This window comes from Cheilinus undulatus, linkage group 5 (assembly GCF_018320785.1).
Source record: "Cheilinus undulatus linkage group 5, ASM1832078v1, whole genome shotgun sequence".
NCBI lineage: Eukaryota > Metazoa > Chordata > Actinopteri > Labriformes > Labridae > Cheilinus > Cheilinus undulatus.
Window position 1 is genome coordinate 27,882,351 of NC_054869.1, and position 19,963 is coordinate 27,902,313.

At 38.6% G+C, this 19,963-nt stretch overlaps 1 pseudogene; it reads left to right on the plus strand.

The window, feature by feature from the left end:
* The first annotated feature begins 467 nt into the window (after window positions 1–467).
* LOC121509749 lies at window positions 468–2,128 on the plus strand (annotated as a pseudogene).
* Window positions 2,129–19,963: the final 17,835 nt, after the last annotated feature.

A 19,963-nucleotide genomic window follows, 5' to 3' on the forward strand; every position in this document is an offset into this window, starting at 1 on the left:
TTGTAATAGAGCTGTAATTTCGACATCAAATTACAGTAAGTTGTACAGCAAATTACCGTAAATATGGTTACAGTATAACTGTTATTTTTACAGCAAATCCTTGTATAAACGGTTACAGTGTTGTATTTTTTTAACAGAAATTTACAGTTAAAAAAAAAACAGGTTTGAACTGTAATATTTACAGTTGTAGAATGAAAACACCGTTTTTTCTCATACATTCTCACCGTAATTTTTACAGTAAATCTCTGGTAACCACAGCTGCCAGCGTTTTACCGTAAATTTAACGGAATTTTTTTTACAGTGCAGGCTGTAAACCAGTTTATTTTGTGTGTCAAAACCGGCTGTTTAACGTGTGCAGACGGGACTTCCGGTGTTCCTGCAGCCAGCCTCTAGTGGAAACTCGCGGTATAGCAATTTTGGCACTTCCGCATTGGCTTCATTTTTCAGGACCGGAGGTTGCCGCTTGGATGGCAGCAGAAAATGTCATTCGAATGACTCCAGGACCCACAAGACTGGCCATCTCCCATGCAGCTGACATTTTGTCAACATTCCAACTCTTCCTCCCTCCAGCCATTAAAAAAATTATCACTCAAATGACAAACGAGGAGGGGGTTAATCGTTATGGCCAATGGAAGACCATGGATGTGACTGACCTACATGCCTACATGGGACTTCTAATACTGGCTGGTGTGTACAAATCCAGAGGTGAGGCTGCTTCCAGTCTCTGGAATGCTGAGATGGGAAGACCAATTTTTCGAGCTACCATGTCCCTGGAAATGTTCCACACCATATCAGTGGTGCTCAGATTTGACAATCGTGAGACAAGACCTGCACGGCGTGTCACTGACAAACTGGCAGCAGTCAGGGATGTCTGGGACAAGTGGGTGGAACGGCTGCCTCTCGTACAAGCCTGGCCCTGATGTTACTGTGGATGAAAGACTGGTTCCATTCAGAGGTAAGAATGGTCTTTTATTGTTGACTAGTTAATCTATGCTTCAGTATACATGGCTGTGATATGAAATGGTCAGTTTTCAGATCAGATGCTCTTTATTTCTCATGCACTTCCATATATAAAGTACATTGTAAAAGCACAGGCTAGAGCAGAGGGATTGTATAAACAAAAAAATGGATAGAACAAAAAGATGAACGGTTTTCCTCTTTTGTGTGTTTTTCCAGGTCGCTGTCCTTTCCGACAGTACATGCCGAGCAAACCTGGAAAATATGGCATCAAGTTATGGTTGCTTGTGATGCACCTTCAAGTTATGTTTGGAACATGAAAGTTTACACAGGGAAGCCAGCTGGTGGAGCTCCAGAGAAAAAACAAGGCATGCGTGTTGTACTGGAAATGACAGAAGGGCTGAGAGGACACAATGTGACCTGCAATAACTTCTTTACATCTCATGAGCTGGGTCAGGTGCTGCTGAAGAAAAAAATCACAATGGTTGGCACTGTGAGGTGGAACAAACCTGAGCTGCCACCTGCCCTAACTACAACAAGGGCAAGAGAGGTCTTTTCTTCTAAGTTTGCATTTACTCAGGACACCACAGTTGTCTCATACTTGCCCAAGAAGAACAAGAATGTCATCCTTATGAGCACACTACATAAGGCTGGAGAGGTGAGCACTCGGGAAGACAAAAAAAAACAGCTATCATTCTTGAATGCCATCAAAGGCGGAGTGGACAGTCTTGATAAAGTGACAGGCACATACAGCTGCAAGAGGAGAACCGCCCGCTGGCCTCTTGTCATATTCCACAACATAATTGATGTATCAACGTGGAATGCCTTCGTGATTTGGAGTGACCTAAGCCCAACCTGGCGGGCAAGCAGGAGGAACTGGAGGAGGTTCTTTTTGGAAGAGCTTGGAAAGGCCCTTGTCGCTCCTTGCATGCAAAAGCGACAACACCTCCCCCCCACAGCAGCCTCAGCAGCATTGGTAAGGGCAGTGCAACAATCTGAGCCTGTTCCTGAACAAGAAGCAAACATGAGGGAACAGAAGAGAAGGAGATGCAGCCTCTGCCCTGCAAAAAAAAAGACTGCAAAACAGGGACAACCTGCTGCAAATGTGGGAAACACGTGTAAGATTCACACACAGAAAGTGTCCCACTTCTGCTTTGAATGCAGAGCCTAGTTCACAGTAAGCACTCTATATCTTACGATATAGCAGTGAGGACAGTGTTAAGTGGTTATATTATGAAGTCCAAAAGTTCCAGAATGTTCATATAATTTTCAAGGTTAATAAAATATATTCAAATCATTATGGCTTTTATATTTTTTATTTCTTACATATATTACATGACATTATACTCTGTAATAGGTATTTTTCACCAAAAACGAGTGGTGTAAAACTTAAAAAAATACACTTTCCCTGCTCTTTGAAACATTTATGAAGGATAAATCATTCATTTTTTTAAGTGGCATAAGCTATTTAAACATTCTGAATAGGTTTGTAGTTAAAAATTTGGTGGAAATACTTGCTACAAGGGAATTCTTTGTCCGGGACAAAATTGACACGGACCATACTGTGAAGGTACAGAATATGAACAGTATGTAAGGGTTAAAAAACCTGTCACAATATGTTTCTCTATGCGTGAACAACATGAAAAAGAATCATTCTTAATTCAGATCAGTAATGAGCCCATTAATGTGTTGGACAATGTTAAGTACTTAAGAATCATTCTAGACTCGCCTGCGATATGATAAACAAGTGGATTATGTTTGCAAAAAAGTTAAATCCAACTTAAACTGTGTCAGGATCATCAGAATGTATCTTTCATTAAACACAGCCAGGCTCTACATGCATGCTATGATATTTTCACATCTGTCATACTGCCTAATTTCCTTGTACCAAGCCTCACAAACAACTGTTTGGTGAATTTGTCAGCAGATATCAGGACTCTAATCGAGCGAATACACGGGCTGCTGTTAATGGTAACTGTCGAATTTCAATGCGCAAAACGTCCTTTGGACAATCAGCCTTCTCTGTCACAGGAGCAAAACTGGAATAATCTATCGACCAAGCTGAAAATGCAACATAACTTTAAAGGTTTTAACAACGGTATTAAATCATGGCTGAAGAGGCAACAATACTGTTCCCACATATAAAACACCTGCTTGTATACATGTTTATCTAAAGGAACCATCTCTCTTTTTATTGGACTTGCATTTTATCTGTCTTGGATATTTTAACTCTGATGTATTTGCTAATGTACTGTGTTTTAGGTATCTGTTATTTTCTAATTTTTCCCTTTTTTTAACAACTCTAATCTTTAAAAGCTTCCCATGGAAAGGTGTTGAAAATTAACACTTTGCTATAAACACTTAAAGCAATGCATCTGGGACCTGCATATGATTAAATATCATAGCATCAATGTTACTGTGTGTCCATGTCAAATAAATGCTGAATAAAATAAATATATAAGACATTTTTGAGTCTGAGAGCCACAGGCAGCATTGAGAGGTTTGGAGAAACCGACATTACGTGTTTGTTTTCATTTATTGGATTTGTTGACAGCAAAAGACACCTCAAATATTGCCGAGCATACCCTTGAATATTGAAAGCTATTTCTGTGTAAAGTCAAAATGGAAAATAAAATAAGAAACTGTCACTGAATCCAAGTATGCCAGCTTGTTTTATTTGCACTCTAGGGATTTTGGATGTAATACAGAGTTATGTAACAAGCAGAGATTGGGGGCTGAATGCAGCACAGAAGGCTGTGTAGCTCCGCAGTGATGTAAGTTGCATTGTTCATTGGTGTGCTTCTATTTCTCTCAGAGCTGCTATCCTTTTAACATCTTGATGCAGACATTCAAATATCGCTGCTTGTGCGTAAGGGATTCACACACACACTTGGAAGAGGTTTTATACTCTCTCTGTGTCCTCCTTTCTCTGTATCTCAGCTAAAGAAGCAAAACTTAAAATACTGTCAGACCTGCAGATGCTCCTGCCTTGTCCCTATTTTTAGGTTTGCAGTGAAACAGCACATTTCAATTCTGCTTTAAGATTTTTCCCTCCTGTCAAAAATCCATACTTGCGTAAGGAGTCTTCTTTTTTTCTCTGTCGCCGTCATCTCAGACTCTCTGTGTATTTTCTCCTTCTTTACAGCTCTTTTGCACTGTGCCTTATTCTCCACTGAAATAGAAAATTATTTAAAACCTGGAAGAAATATAGACTAAAAACAGCCATACCTTCTGCTAAGCCTTAACGAAATTGAGTGCATAATCTGAAGGATGTTGAATCTTTCTATAGCAGTAGTTTCAATCTTGTCGCGGTCATCACTCTGCTCACTGGTGGCCATCAATCCTGCATTATGTTTTATTTTTCGCTATTTGCTGCCATATGAATCCCATTTGCCTATCTCCTTCCCTGCTTGGTGTATACTGTGGTTATGTGACCTATCTGCTGGCATTCAGAGCTAGTAATATTTTCTGGCTTGTCACCTCTTCGCTGCTCTCAGACATCATTGATTTGCATGGATGTCTATTTGCTGCCACCACTGGCTCGGTACAAAGGACACCTTATTATTTAGTCTGTGGGGTTTCTATATTAAACTGTGTCAGGACTTAGGTTTCAGCCAACTCCTTACTCACATTGAGCTCAATCCTTTGGTCTAAACATGGTTTCTGGCAGCAGCTATAAAACAAATTTAATGAGTCAGAAAGGTAGTCCACAAATCTGCATATACTTATTAAAATCAGCTTATGGTTCTAAAAAAGATGCACCTCCTTTATCCCAGCTCCCCCTTTCCACCCTTCTCCACACTTTCTCCATGCCTCACCCTTTGGATTTCACTTTCAGGTTGCTGTGAGAGAAGCCAATGAGTACGAATAGACAAGGGAGACATGCAATTAGCCAGCTTTAGAGTTAAACTCAGATCCCTCTGTCAGCACCAGAATTATTAATTTTCTTTTTCAATACCGGCAACACTCCTGAACCAATGAAAAAGTCAGAAGTGTCTCACCTTGATAAAGGAGAAAAAGATCTGGACTGTGCTCAGTGGTCCAAAGTTTTGTTTTCAGATGAAACTAAATTTTGAATTTCATTTGGAAATCAAGGTCCAAGTCTGGAGGAAGATCAGAGAGACACAGAATCCAAGATGTTTGAAGTCCAGTGTTTTTCAGTTTCCACAGTCAGTCCAGCAGGACTTGGCTCCTGTCCACAGTGAAACCAAAATTACCAGAAACTGGTTTACTGACCATGGTATTTCTGTGCTTTATTGGCCAGCCAATTGGTCTGACATAAACCCTATAGAGAATCTCTGGGGGGAAATGTTAAGAGGAAAATGAGAGACACCAGATTCAACAAAACAGACAAGCTGAGGGCAACATGGGCTTCAAAACACCCCAACAGTGCCACAGACTGATTGGCTCCATGCTACTTTGCATAGATGCAGTAATTTGTGCAAAAGGAGCTCCAACCAATTACTGAGTGCAAAACTGAGCATAATTTTAATAAATTCTCAACATTTCTGTTCTATAAATCCTTTTGTTGAACTAATGCTTTTTAACATTCTAATATTTTGAGATAGTTGATTTTTGATTTGAAGCTGTAATCATCAAGATTAAAACAAAAACAGTTTTATCACATTGTTTGAGATGATTCTGGAGTATGTAGAGTTTGCTCTTCTTCTTGAATGAATCTTTGGGATGTACCTGTATTTATGGAGGTATTTTTGTTGCATTATTTACTAATTTTTATTAAACCTTTTACTATAACTTCCTCAAGTACAGCATTGATGCTAGTTTAAACTCATGCCTTGTTAGTTAGTTATTATTTAGAACATATTAGCTCTCTTTTTGAACTTTGGCATACCTTAATAGGAGGTGCAGATATCACAGGTGTGAGTCAACGAAGCAACAATTCATTTTGTGGAATGATGAAAACACTAGTTTTAATTGAGACCAAAGAAATCAATAATAAAAAAAATATTTTGTCTGTCACTGACCGAGTAGTGGAGTACAACCTGGACTGGCTGTCAGTCGGTCACAGGGCTGACACAGAGACGAACAACCAGGCACATTCACACCTACAGAGTCGACAGAACAAGCACGTATTTGGTCAGAGGGAAGAAGTTAAAGAATCTGGAGAGAACCCACCCATGCATGAGGAGATCATGCAAACATGCCGAAGAAAGATCCGGATCCAAACTAGGAACCCTTTTACTGTGAGATGACAGTGCTAAACACTGCACTACCTTGAAGCCCAAATGCATACTTAATAATAACATTGTAGAGTAACATTAAGAGACACAAAAAGAACTTATGTTGGACATTTCAAGAAAACATATTGATAACATGTTGAGAAAACTGAAGACTTAGTGGAAGAGATACCTACCAGATTAAAAATCAGCATCTCCTTTAATCTATATGAAACAATTATGTAACCTTGTTTGTTATGCACCAGAGTGTCACATCTCTACACCTAGCTTACTAATGTGTGTGGTTTCCCTACAGTGGGATTTGCTTTTAATGATTAAACACCAAAAGGCTTTTGAATCCTTGGGCAAAGTTTTCTGGGCTTTTGAGGGTAAATTCCCCGACATTCTTTAATGAGCAGACCTCAGCTGCTTGGTAAGCATTTATTTAACCCTACACAGAGGATAGGGAAGTTCTTAAATGTTTAGCAGTAATTAGTCCATTATAAAAATAATGAACAATGACATTTTAACCTAGAAAGTTAGTAAACGATAAAGTACTGCTCTAATAAGCTTTACATACTAACTTTATGGCTTATTTTGAGCTGATACTGTGTTAATCTTGTGCTCTTTAAGTTTCAGGAAATACTATAAAACAACAACATAACTCATGACACTTCCTCACAACTTAATGTGAAGAAAATCTAAAGCTTCACACCATAATGCCTGATGCTTTGGTAATTACTGACATGAGCGTAGCAATATTCACACTCATGTTCCAGTTTCATGCTACAAAGCCTCAGTGCTACTGTTCAATAATGATGATGGTGATGAGAGGGTTAATAAGACTGATATGAAATCCAGTAAACCATACATATGTTGAGATACTCATTAACCCCAGCGCTCATATTTACAGTCTTCAAAGAACTGAGAGAGGGGCTAATATATGTCATCACAGTTTATAAGCGCCAGAGCAGCACATCTGTGTTTTTTAATAAGGAGGTTTTTCATTTATAGACGGTTCCTCTGGCTATTCATACTGGAAAGGCATGAAAGGCCAAATAAATTAGATAAGCTAGCAACGTGTGAGGGGTGAAATTAAGCATGAAGGAAAGATTGACTGTATTCAGATCTCTCAGCAGGGCATGATACATGCATGCAGATGTTTTGTAGGCTCTTTATGTTAGAAAACTATCAGTTTCAGTTAACTAAAAGGTAAAAACCATTTAGTTTACTGAAACTAAATAAAAACTAAGCTTTATTAGAAAATCTAAAACTAACTGAAACTATATTCTATGCTGACAAAACTAACTAAAATGAAATAAAATTAGAGACAGAGTCTCCTTAGTTTTAGTCTTTGTCAGCAGCAGACTGTCTGAAATGAACACCCAGGCTCAGAGAGAGTAAAGTGGTCTGATTTGATTGCAGAAGACTTCCGCCAATGGAATATTTAGGTCTCGAGTTGTATACAAACATACAAATTGAATAAAAAAATGAAAAGTGAAGAGCCCTTTTGAGTCTAGCCCTTGACAGGTGTCTCATATTGCTAAAAAACTTTAAAACTAATTAAAACTAAACTAAAATGATTTTTTTTAAAATCAAAACTAAACTAAACTAAGAAACCAGTGGGTAACACTAGTAACACTAAACTGAAATCTAAAGCAAAAGGTATAAACAAAATAAAAATAAAAACTAATGAAAAATCCAAAACTTTTATAACCTTGGATGAGAAGACCTACCAAAACCATCTTGCAAAGCTCCCATCTGAACCGTTTGGGCCCGGTTAGGAAGTGACAGGACCAATCAGCGATAAAGGCCAGTACTTTCTGGTGCAGCGGAATCGTGAAGTATGCAAGCAGCAACAACGGTGGAAGAGTTTAGCGTGGATGCTGCTAAAGTGCCAGTTTTATCAGAACTTGATGAAATTTAAAGAAGAACAAAGAACAGCATTGAGTTGTTTTCTTTAAAAAAAAAAAAGAGAAGACAAAAGTTGAGTATCTACATGCCTATAGTTGCCATGTTTCTCGTTATTCCTTGGTAACTGCGCACGCTCAGCTCGATAGTGGCTACGTCACGTGTTTTGTTGCTCTGAGTGGCCCGTAAAGATGTTACAAAAAAGAACGCCAGATGGATGTGTGAAACACAGCCATCTGGCGTGTCAGGTTACATTTGTCTGGTGCGTCAGCTTAACATTGTACTACTATAATCAGCAACATGTCTGGGGGTGTGTACGTGTGTGGGGGTGCGTGTGTGTGTGTGTGTGTGTGTTGATTTGCATGCCACCCCATTGCTCCAGTTGTCCTTGATACCTCTCAGAAGACTTCTTGGGTGTACAGGTTGAAACTGGTGCCATAAAAAATAATCATAAATAAGTACAGATTTTCAATAAAATCCAAAATTGTAGCGCCTCAGTTTGCCCCCCTTCTTGTCCCAGTCCAGGAGTGCATTAGACCTGGAACTGCCCACAAAAGATAACAGCCAAGCTAACTAATGCAATCATTAAATGGGTCGTTAAAGACTGTAGACCTATCAACTTTGTTGAGGCCAAGGGGCTTCAAGACACCATCCAGATGACCTCAGGTGATCCATCCTACAAAACACCTATGAGAAGAACCATTGTCATAAGAATCCATTAACTGTTTGACAGTGAAAAGGTAATGAAAGTAGACTAGATGGCCTAAGCTATAGTTATTAAACTGATGGGAGACCACTGGACATCAGTCAGTAACCATAACCACCTCAGAGTAACAGCACACCCTATCATTCACTTTACAATAAAGTTATTTTATACCTGATGTGTTTGTCTGCTGATCTAGTTTGCAGTTTATAAATATTATTGATTAGTAAATTAAGACCTTGTAACTTACGAACCATTACAACTAAGCTGAGATGTTAAATAAAGTTTTAAAACTCTATTATACTACTACGTTATCTCCAACAAAAATCGCATTAAATGATAATGTTTGATACATGATTAATAAATAACAACAGCAATGATAGTAACAATAATGATTATTAATAATCATAAAAAATAATACATTTTATTCACTTTGCTTTCAAAGTGCTTGACATAGAATCAAAAGAATGAAAAACAATAAGAACATTTAAAAACCTAAAAACATATAAAAACATACTAAATCTATTTTAAAAAAGATGTTATTAAGGATGAGCAATTACAGTGTAGTGGTGTAATTCACTTGATTTTTTTTTTAACCAGTTGACAGCGAAATGGAATACGTGAATGTGAACGTTCTGAGTCATGACAGCATGTTGATTAAGACACGAGGTGAAGCTGGGCTGTTACAGTCAATACAACAAACATTTAATCAATGATGAATAGAAGCTGAACACAACTGTACTTCTTCTCCTTGCTTTACAGGAATTAACATGATTGCTTTTGTATCACGTATTTATCACAGATTAAATAACATGAATTTCCCTCGGGGTTGATAAAGTACATATCTAAGTAGCCTCTCTAAATCTACTATTTGGTTAAAGAATTAGGTCATTTCTGTGATCTTTTCATGAAGTGAACATATCTGACACTTAAATAGTTTATGGGACACAATATAAAAGTTTAGAGCTGTATCATGAGAATTTGTCATGTTAAGTATAAACAAAAGGTTTATCTGGTGTTAAAATAAAACATTAGGTAAGAAATCCTGGGTGTGTTGATCCCATTGAAATATAATAGTTTAAGTCATCATTTTATATCACTGAGACATGTGGCTGTAGATGTAAGGAATAACTGGTAACAGTTATGAAAACCGTGGTGTTTTCACTGAAATATATTGTACACACCAGAATAATCTCAATACAATGCATCTAAAGAATAAGGAGTTAAATGCCATCCATCACTTAATGGAAAAATGTCTACAAACACAAAGCACATTACAAACCACATTTATAAAAGGGCAAATTTCTTGTGAGCGTTGCTATTTTAATTGCATCATTAATACACATTACAAATGTGGTTAAAGGCATCCTTTGTTTCCATCTCCTGAAAACAGCTTCTAGTTATGCTTACTGTTTGCCATGAATACCAAAAAGGCAATTATTTTACCGAGGCTTTCATTAAAATGGGAGAAAAAAGGGAGGGAGAAAAAGGAATTCGGTGAAACTGCCATTTGACTCCTCCTGGCCTGTGTGCAGCTTTCAACAGAGTCAGTGTTATCACACATTTTGTTTTTTTAAACATGAGTGAGTTTAATTGAGAAGAAGTTTTGTCTGAAGGATACCAATACCACGGCGTATAGCCTGGGAGCCGATGTGCTTGCTTGTTCCACAGGGGTAATTTCATTGGGTTCTTCTACAATTGGCTCTCCTGCCTGTTTCCATTACCCTCAGAAACCAGTGGAAAGTAAACAAGGAGGGATGAATGAAAAAGAGTGCTGAGGAAGAAAAAGCCAAAGGGGTGTTACAAGGAGTTCCCACTGCCCTGCTTTCACGCTTAGGTGAGCAGTGTTTTAACTGAAAACCTGAGAAGTTTCTTTTCTCTTTTTTATTGAGTGAAGTAGTCTGGTGTCAAAAATGCTGCCTTCCACTGAAGATGTGCTTGAATGTACTCTTGTGGCTGTAGGAGAATAATATGATTATGCATACGTCCTCTTTTTATACTTAAGGGGAGAATGGGAATGCATCTAAAAATGTAAACATGCATTATTGTTATACAGTATGCTCTGCACTGACAACAGCCAGCATTCTCTCATCATAAAAGCCTGTGTCCACTTTGTTTCCAGGATTGTCCCTCTCACATCGATCAAATGCAATCAGAGCCATCTGGGAGTCTTACATAAGTTGTGTGCAGCCTGCTTTTTTCTGCAGCTTCCACTGAACATGCAGCCCCTCGCTAACGAACATCCTTCACTTCAAAGACTTCTCTGGAAAAAGCACTGTGAGCCCAGAGTGTCCTTGTGTGTCCTACACGTTCCTCTCAAAACAATCAACTGTTGCACATGAAATGTAACGTGTCTTGTTCCAGAAACAGGAGGAACTGTATGTTTGTTTGTTTGTTTATGGGGAAGATGCAGATCCATTACACTCAAGAGATGACAACATGGTGATTTAATCAAAAAGGAATTAAGATGTGTTTGCATCTGTTTCACACTCCAGCTGTTGGCCCCTGTACAGGAAGCAAAGCTAATTAATGTAACACCATCATAATGATGTTTTATTACTGTAGTTTTCATGCAACACTATCACTCACTACTGCTGCAAGAAATCTCTCAACCTAGTGCTGTAGTCTGACGTCTTTAGTGCTTCACTAGATCATATTTCATGCATGACTGTTAATACTTGGCAAAAGGCAAAAGTTTGTCTGGTTTTCAAAACCCTAATTAGCACTTTGGCTAATTCAGAATAGCTAATTAGTCTCCTGGAAACACAACCACCGAACAGCCAAAACATTTAAAGACCTCTCAGCAGTTGTTTCCATTACCATCTGCTGGAAAAATCATTCCCTCAATGTGAGTGACTTTCTCGAGGCCTTCGACGAGAAGCGTGCAGACTGCCAAATGAGCAGTGATCATTAAAAAACAAACATGGCGAGACCGATTCCGCTCCTGAAATGTGCAGGGAAACACAATGGTGTCATTAAAAGTGTAGATATCAGTGAGACAGATGTGGCCTTGAAGTATCTTTAGCTTTTCATTGACTCCTGACAGGACGCAGAATGAGGAGATAAGGGCTCATTCTTGTGTCTTTGCAGTGATGTATGTGTCTCGTAAAACAGCCCAGATTCACATCTGGTGAAGGACTCACTCCCAATAAAAAATATCATTTGTTTTCCGTAGTGCACACGTGGATGGTTAATTGTGTGAGTAATTGGTTTGATGTTTAAGGTCACCCAGAAAACTATGGCTGTCCTTGAAAACCCAGGTTATCTGTCCTAAAGCTTAAGCTCCTAATTACCTGCTCAATGCACCAGCGGGAAACCTTCACCAGTGCTACTGCATTGTTTTAAATGTAGCAGCAAGAGACATCCCTCCCTGATACAAACTGCAGTTCAATCAGGAGAGACTTAATACAACTTTAACGAAAAATATTTTACAAATTCATTAAAAGAGAAATGTGCAAAGTCTTTGATGATTAGACTCCATCACGATGACTTCATATACTTGAAGGGGTAGTGAGGCAAACAGCAGGAATAGGATACTCCCCCTAAGGAGTCTAGACACTGGTGGTGTTGATGAGGGATGCAGGATCAGATAAGGAGTTGACTTCTGAGAAGATGGCCCAGGAACTAATAAGGTGGCTTGGAGGAGGACACTGTGGTGTGCAAGATGAGATGAGCAGGAGCCCTGTGAGGATCTGGACTAGACGCTGATGAACTGGATGGAGGTGGCTGGGGTAGAGGAGGGGTGCAGTGTCCACACTGAAACAACTGGCTGACTGTGAAAGAGAGAATTAAAGATTTAAGATATGACGTGCATGATGACTGGTCAAATAAAGTTGTGGCAGAATCTGATTAGCTGGGTACTTAAAAGGAACCCGACATGATCAGACAAGTTCATCTTATTGGATAGATATTTGTATCTCTCATATGTATGCTGAACAAAAAACTCAGTAGACGCGTGCATTTTAAGTAAATTTGAACTTATAAACTCGCCAGGAGGCCCCCATGTTTTGGTCTGCACTGGTAGTGTGACGTCACTTGGCTGGAGCGCTCCTTGCCGATCCAATGCAATACTCATAAAGAACACACATTTAGATTTAAGGGTCCTATCTCTGTGGGTCCTGAAACTTTGGGCCTGAAGATACACCCCTGTCACTGGCAGGGCAAAAAGATCTAAGGACAGTGGAAGCTACCATTGACCACTATGTGGAGCTGCAGCACCATCCTCCATCTTTTCAAAACAACATGTTTTATTCTCCTGAAAACCACAGGAAAATTAACACATTGTTTGAAATGTATACATTTTTTTTCATTTTGGATCCTTTTATGCTACCCAGGACATTATTTCAATCACAAAAACAGAAAAGTCTATTGATATCTGCCTCATTGCATTAAGTCTACTTCAAAAACACCTGCATTAAAACATTATAATGTGTATAGTGTCTTTGTATGTTATAATTATCATTATTAGGGCCCGAGTACCAAGTGGTGCGAGGACCTAATTGTAATTGCTAGGATTATTTTTACTGGCATTTGCCGTCATTGCATGGACTTTTGAGGCCCTTAACATTTCTGAAATTCAGGAAACTTTGCATGTAGATCCGGTCTCGCGAAAATTTTGATATTTTTTGGGTCTCCAACATGAAAATTCAGAATTGCAAAAACAGTGCCCCTAACAATTTTCTGTGAGCAGATGTGTCATGTCAGGATGCAAAAAAATCCTCTTGGACCCATATCGTAAGTCAAACAGGAAGTCAGCCATTTTGAATATTTTGGTAAAATGAGGCATATTTTCGGGGTCGTATTTGAACGAACTTGTCCTAAGGCGTTCGTCCAAACTACTTCATCTTTGGTGCAGAGCAAGAAGAGATGTCTTTGGTCAAAAGATATTCAGGAATTTCTCATTAGTCAAAAGGCATGGCCATGGTGGCCCCTTAAATTGAAATGGTTCATCATATGATAAAAGTGGCTGGTGCTCACTAAAAAATTTCCATTTATTACAAGATTGGCCAAATCCTGCTGAAATTAGCCTGTGCACATCCCTCAAGGTTGGTTTTACTCTTATTTGAGGGTCAAGAGTCCTTACCTAAAATGGTGTGGTGGTGACAATTTTTCTTCGCCATGTAACAGGAACTAGAATTATCTAGTGCTTACAAAACTTGTAAAGCCATGAAACTTGGCAGAAAATTACTCAGAAGCAAAATGAGATGATTGTTAGGATGAGTGTTGGGTGGGTGTGGCTTTTTGGCTCAGTGGCACCCCCTACAATTTTTTGAAAATTCATCCCCTGTAGCAGGTTTAACCTAGGATTTTGAAAATTCTTGAGCTTAAACATCATTTTAAGTTCTACAAAAAAGCCTGTTGGACTCATGCCATAAAACAAACAAGAAGTCCACCATTTTGATTTCCATAGTCAAAAAGCAGCACGTTGCAGACTTCACAGTTTTCAAAATTCCTCATGAGGAATTCATCCAAACACCTTCATGTTAAGGATATTGTAAGAAGAAATGTCATAGTTGAAAATTTCACTGGAAACTTTTCATTAATTAAAGGGGCATGGCCATGGTGAATTGTTTTTCACCATGAACAGGACATAGAATTATCCTAGGATTAGAGAACTTGTAAAGCCATGAAACTTGGTGGAAAAATACCAAATTATGAAATGAGATGATTGATAGGATGATTGTTGATGGGCGTGGCTTTTTGGCGCAGTGGCGCCCCCTACAATATTTGAAAAATTCATCCCCTGCAGCAGGTTTAACCAAATATTTTGAAAATTCTTGAGCTTATAAAACATTGTAAGATCTACAAAAAAGCCTCTTGGACCTATGCCATAAAACTAACAGGAAGTCTATCATTTAGATTTTTTGGGGGCAAAAATCTGCTTATTGCAGACATCACAATTTTCAAAATTCCTCTTGGGGAATTCATTGAAACAACTTCATGTTGAGGATATAGTAAGAAGACATGTCATAGTTCAAACGTTCATTGGAAATTTTCATTAATGAAAGGGGAGTGGCCATGGTGAATATTTTCACTGCCATTTAAAGGAAGTAGAATTATCCTGGGCTTAGGAAACTTGTGGAGTCGTGAAACCTGGCACAAAAATTCACATTGGGAAGTTCAGATGACTGCCCTTTGTGTTTTGGGTGGGCATGGAATATTGGCTCATTGGCGTCCCCTAGAATATTTCAAAAATCAGTGCATATTACCCAGGCGTTTGAAAATGCTTAAGCATATCTGTCATCTCAGGACCTTTTAAGAAGCCTCTTGGACCCAAACTGTAATACAAAAGCAAGTCTATTTTTGTCCTTTTCATGTTGAAATGTTCAAAACTCTGTCCTCTCTTAATGGAACCAAAATTAAGGCTATGCTGCCATCTTTTGATTATACACAGTACTGCAACACAATTAAGGACAGGTCCAAACAGCAAACAACACATTACAAATACTTCTGTCTATTTATCCATGGATATAAGGTAAATCGACAAATTGAGATGAGATATAAAAGCACTGAATAAAATATGAAACAAACTTGTACACATCTGTACCTCTGTATTTTATGCATCTACATGTGTTTATTTTACACAACTGTCGCCATGGCAAAACATTAAAAGTCATGAAAAAAAAGGTGGGGTAAAAAATATCTTAAAAAATGAATGATTCAGAGCTACTGGCTTGTTAAAATAAAGGTCAAAACCTTCAGTGACCCACTAGATGGCAGCTAAGACCTCGTTTTTGTAGCTGTGCCTGATGATGTAAAGGGTCAAAATGATGGCAAGGCATTGGAGTATCACTTACAAGTGGATTTATTTGACTGGGACAATTTTTAATAACAAAATAAATAAATCAATAAATAAATAAACTTTAAACTTAGGATGAAATTTATTGTTCTGATTTGTGAATGGGACTTTTGCTTGGTCTGGTTGTCGACTGTTTACTCCTTGAGTTTTGATCCTAGAGTGACAAGAAGGATAATGTTGGAATCTGAGGAGTCTCTGCTTGTGTCGCAGGCATGAAATATAAAGTACTAAGAATGCTTGGTTTGCAGTAAATTACTGTTTGTATCTGTCTGTTTATCCAGAAATCCATGGTTAAAAAAAAAAAAAAAAAACTGAGAGAAGATATCAAAGCATTGAAGATAATGAAACAAACTCGTACACATATGTATCACTGTATTTTCATCTCCCACACTGATGATCGCAACAATCTAAAAACAGTTAATGCTTTCAGCCACTCAGTCATTTTTTCCTGTGGAGTGAGCGTGAACAAGAGGAAGAGGGAGAGAGGCTGCAAGCATGCAAAAGAGAAAGAGAAAGAGACAGAGCAACTGGACCAAGCAGAGCGGAAAGAGGAGCTCTGAAGCTGACAATCCAGTGATTTATTCTTTTTTTGGAGCTGCATTCAAAATTTTCAGAGCTCATACCTCATGCTCATTTGGTTTCACTGCCGAAGTAACAGCGAGCTCTGGAAATTAATGAGGGGTATCCCCTCTGTTTCTGTGAAACTGTGAGTGTTGCAAAACCCAAAAACCCCATGGGAGCAGCACGCCTTGTTGCTGGCACTCAACGGTTGCCGCACACCCGCGGTCGCAAAACACCCAGACCTGCAAGGGTTGTGAGGGCCCGTCATTGCTGCTTGCAGCTTTAATTGTTATAGTTATTATTATCTGGGGTTATATCAGTACAGGCTGTCAGTAACATCTCATCTCCCTGTGTGATGATGGCCTGGAGTCATTGAACACAAGTATAGCAGTGTTGTTTTTCTTTACAAATGATCTTGACTTGCTTCATTCAGTAAGGACACTCATATCTTATTTTCTTGGTACTTCCCACTATTAAAGAAAAAGTGCTCCATCAGCATGAGAGCACAGCCTCACACACAGATAGTGTCTCCAATTTCAGACTAGAGCCATGAAGCAGGACCTCTTATTGGGCGTGTTTTCACCTGAATATTATTCAGGTGTTATACTTTATGAATTTGACCTTGGAGCAGGGTAGATTGCTGAGACCATTAGCAGCCACAATCAGTTTCAGTGAATGGCCCAGAGCATCTTACACCGAAGACTTAGAAAGAACACAGATCCTTCATTGTTAAGATAAAGCATTGATATTTGACAACCTGGGATGACGTGGTTCTCTTATGACATTTAGCACTTGACCCCTTGATTATACATAGAAACCTTGATGATTTCAGCCTGAAAAGAACCTATATTCATTATAACCTGACTAAGTGTGAGCCTAAAGGTGAATCTTTCTCTATCTTGTGTTTAAAGTTATCTTCACTTTCATTGAATGAAGTTGCTGTTGTCTCTCCTTTTTTATTTATAAATACAACCTCTCTCAAACTGGGAAGTTTACCACAATTTTACTTGTCAGACCAGTCAAAAGTATCTATTTCTTGTAGTATTATAATCTATTTTTATCTGACAAAGATGATCGTCAGAGCCTTCCTTAGATTCTGTTAAAAAGACCAGAGGCAAAGAGCCTTGAATTACTGCATTTTAAATGCTTTCATTTCTCCTTCCTGTGTATTTTTATAACGCCCACATTAACTGCTTCTTGTTTATTAATCTAAGCTGCTACCATTCCTTTATCCCCGTGGAAATCCTCTGACACCAGGCTCCAGGGCCCCAACAAAGCTGCTCATCATGCAGTGACAAAATTACCCTTAAACGATTACCCACTAGTACCAATTATAGGCACCCAAGAGTTCTCTATCTGCTATTTTAAAGTCATAAATATTTCCCTTCATAAAACTTCAGGCAACAAGGGGATCGGCATCACTTGAAAAATTCATATCAAAGAAGTGTGTCCCTGAGAATGATGAGGCGCTATTACCCTGGGAGGGAATTTACCCTCTGATCGTGAATTTGCTTCTCACTCAAGTCAGTGTGAGATGTGTGTGAGAGGTTGTCGACAGAAAAGAGGAAGCTGGGATTTGACGTTTTCAAAAGCTTCATAAAAGCAGAGAGAATGGCACTTGTAAGATCTGATGATGAATTTCAAAATGGCAGATTTCAGGTCATACAAGGTTTGTGGCAGACGTAACACAGTTTAACAAAGAAGGCGTTTCCCTCTCGAGTCAGTGGATTAATAACCAGATCTAATCAAGAGTAGTCTTGGTTGTAGGAAGTTAATATTGACATGGTATCAGCAGAAGTTTAACGGTATGTCTGTGAAATGTATATTTTTTTTATAAAGAAGTTTGTGGAGATAATTGATGACTATGTAGTAATAGAATGCAAGACAAACATTATTCCATGTACTTGTGGAATAATGTACATACACAACACAAGTCTGGACAGACCACAAACAAGCAGCTGGCAATAAGTTCAGCTAATTAAAGCAGCTTAATAGCTCATTAAAGAATAATAGACATTTATGTAAAAAAAATCTACATATTTTACCTTAAAGCTGTCTCTTTACATCGCATCATTTGTATGAACTACAGCACTGGACACAAAGGTGAAGCTTAGGATTATGTCAGTCAAGGTGACTCAAGGTTAATGTTCATCCCCTCTTGTTCTAAGTGGTAGATGTTGTGTACTGGTGTAGTAGCTCTCTCTCTCTCCTTGATTCTCTACTGCACTATGAGCCCTTCTTTATGCAGTCATCGAATGCATCTTAGGTGTACCGGGCAGCTATCTGATGTCAGGAAAGCTAAATGTCAGTGCATCACTGAGGCATCCAAGTGCAATGAAAGCTGATTGCTCAGACTTCAGATGAATGTTGAATCAAAGAGGTCAGAGGAAATTCACCCATACACTCAGTCCTTTCTGATGATAGCGACTCAAATTCACCACAAATCAGTTGATAGATTTCTCTGTCACGAAAAAAGATGGCAAAAAAAAAGGGAAAAAACCTTTTTGAAGTTATTGCTAAGGTACAGGTGTGAACCTTGATCAGTTCTACCACTGTGTGACTGAGAATAAACCATTAAGAGAGCCTTGACTCAACAGATAGCACATAAAATAAAATAAAAAAAAAGTAGAGGAAAACAAAAAGATTGTATGACACAGTGCAGAAATGTAAAAGCTTTCAATTCTTGTTAAGCTGGAGACCCTGACAACGTCAAACAGCACAATGATTAGAGGACATGGAGATGGGAATTCACAAAACTTTGTGTATAAAAGAAAACACTCTTTTGGTTGATTTGAAGTTAAATTTGGACAATTTTCTTTAAATGAAGAATACTGAGTAAGAAAACCAAAGTTTCAGATAAACCCCAGAGTACTGCTCTCGTGTGTTGCAGGAAGTAAACCCACATGAGCTACTACTATACTGTATACAGTCATGGACCAAAGTATTGGCACCCCTGGAATTTTTCCAGGAAATAGACCATTTTTCCCAGAAATTGTTGCAATTACAAATGTTTTTGGTATACATGTGTTTATTGCCTTTATGTGCATTGGAGCAACATAAAAAAATCTGAAGAAAAAAACAAAACTGACATAATTTTACACAAAATTCAAAAAATGGGCTGGACAAAAATATTGGCACCCTCAACATAATATTTGGTTGCACACTCTTGGAAAAAAATAACTGAAACCAATCCCTTTCTATAACCATCAACAAGCTTCTTACACCTCTCAACTGGAATTTTGGACCACTCTTTTTTTTTGCAGACTGCTCCAGGTCTCTCAGATTTGAAGGGTGCTTCTTGCAACAGCAGTTTTAAGATCTCTTCATAGGTGTTCAATGGGATTTAGATCCGGACTCATTGCTGGCCACTTCAGAACTCTCCAGCGCTTTGTCTCCAACCATTTCTTGGTGCTTTTTGAAGTATGTTTGGGGTCATTGTCCTGCTGGAACACCCATGACCTCTGATGCAGACCCAGCTTTCTGACACTAGGACCTACACTGCGGCCCAAAATTTTTTGATAGTCTCCAGATTTCATGATTCCCTGCACACAGTCAAGGCACCCAGTGCCAGAGGCAACAAAATAACCCCAAAACATCTCTGAACCTCCACCTTGTTTGACTGTAGGTACTGTGTTCTTTTCTCTGTAGGCCTCATTCTGTTTTCTGTAAACAGTAGAATGATGTGCTTTTCCAAAAAGCTCTACCTTAGTCTCATCTGCCACAGGTGAGTTTAAATGAGCATCACATGCTTGAAATAAAATGATTTACCCACAGTTTTAAAAGGGTGCCAATAATTTTGTCCAGCCCATTTTTTGAGTTTTGTGTGAAATTATGTCAGCTTTGTCTTTTTTCTTC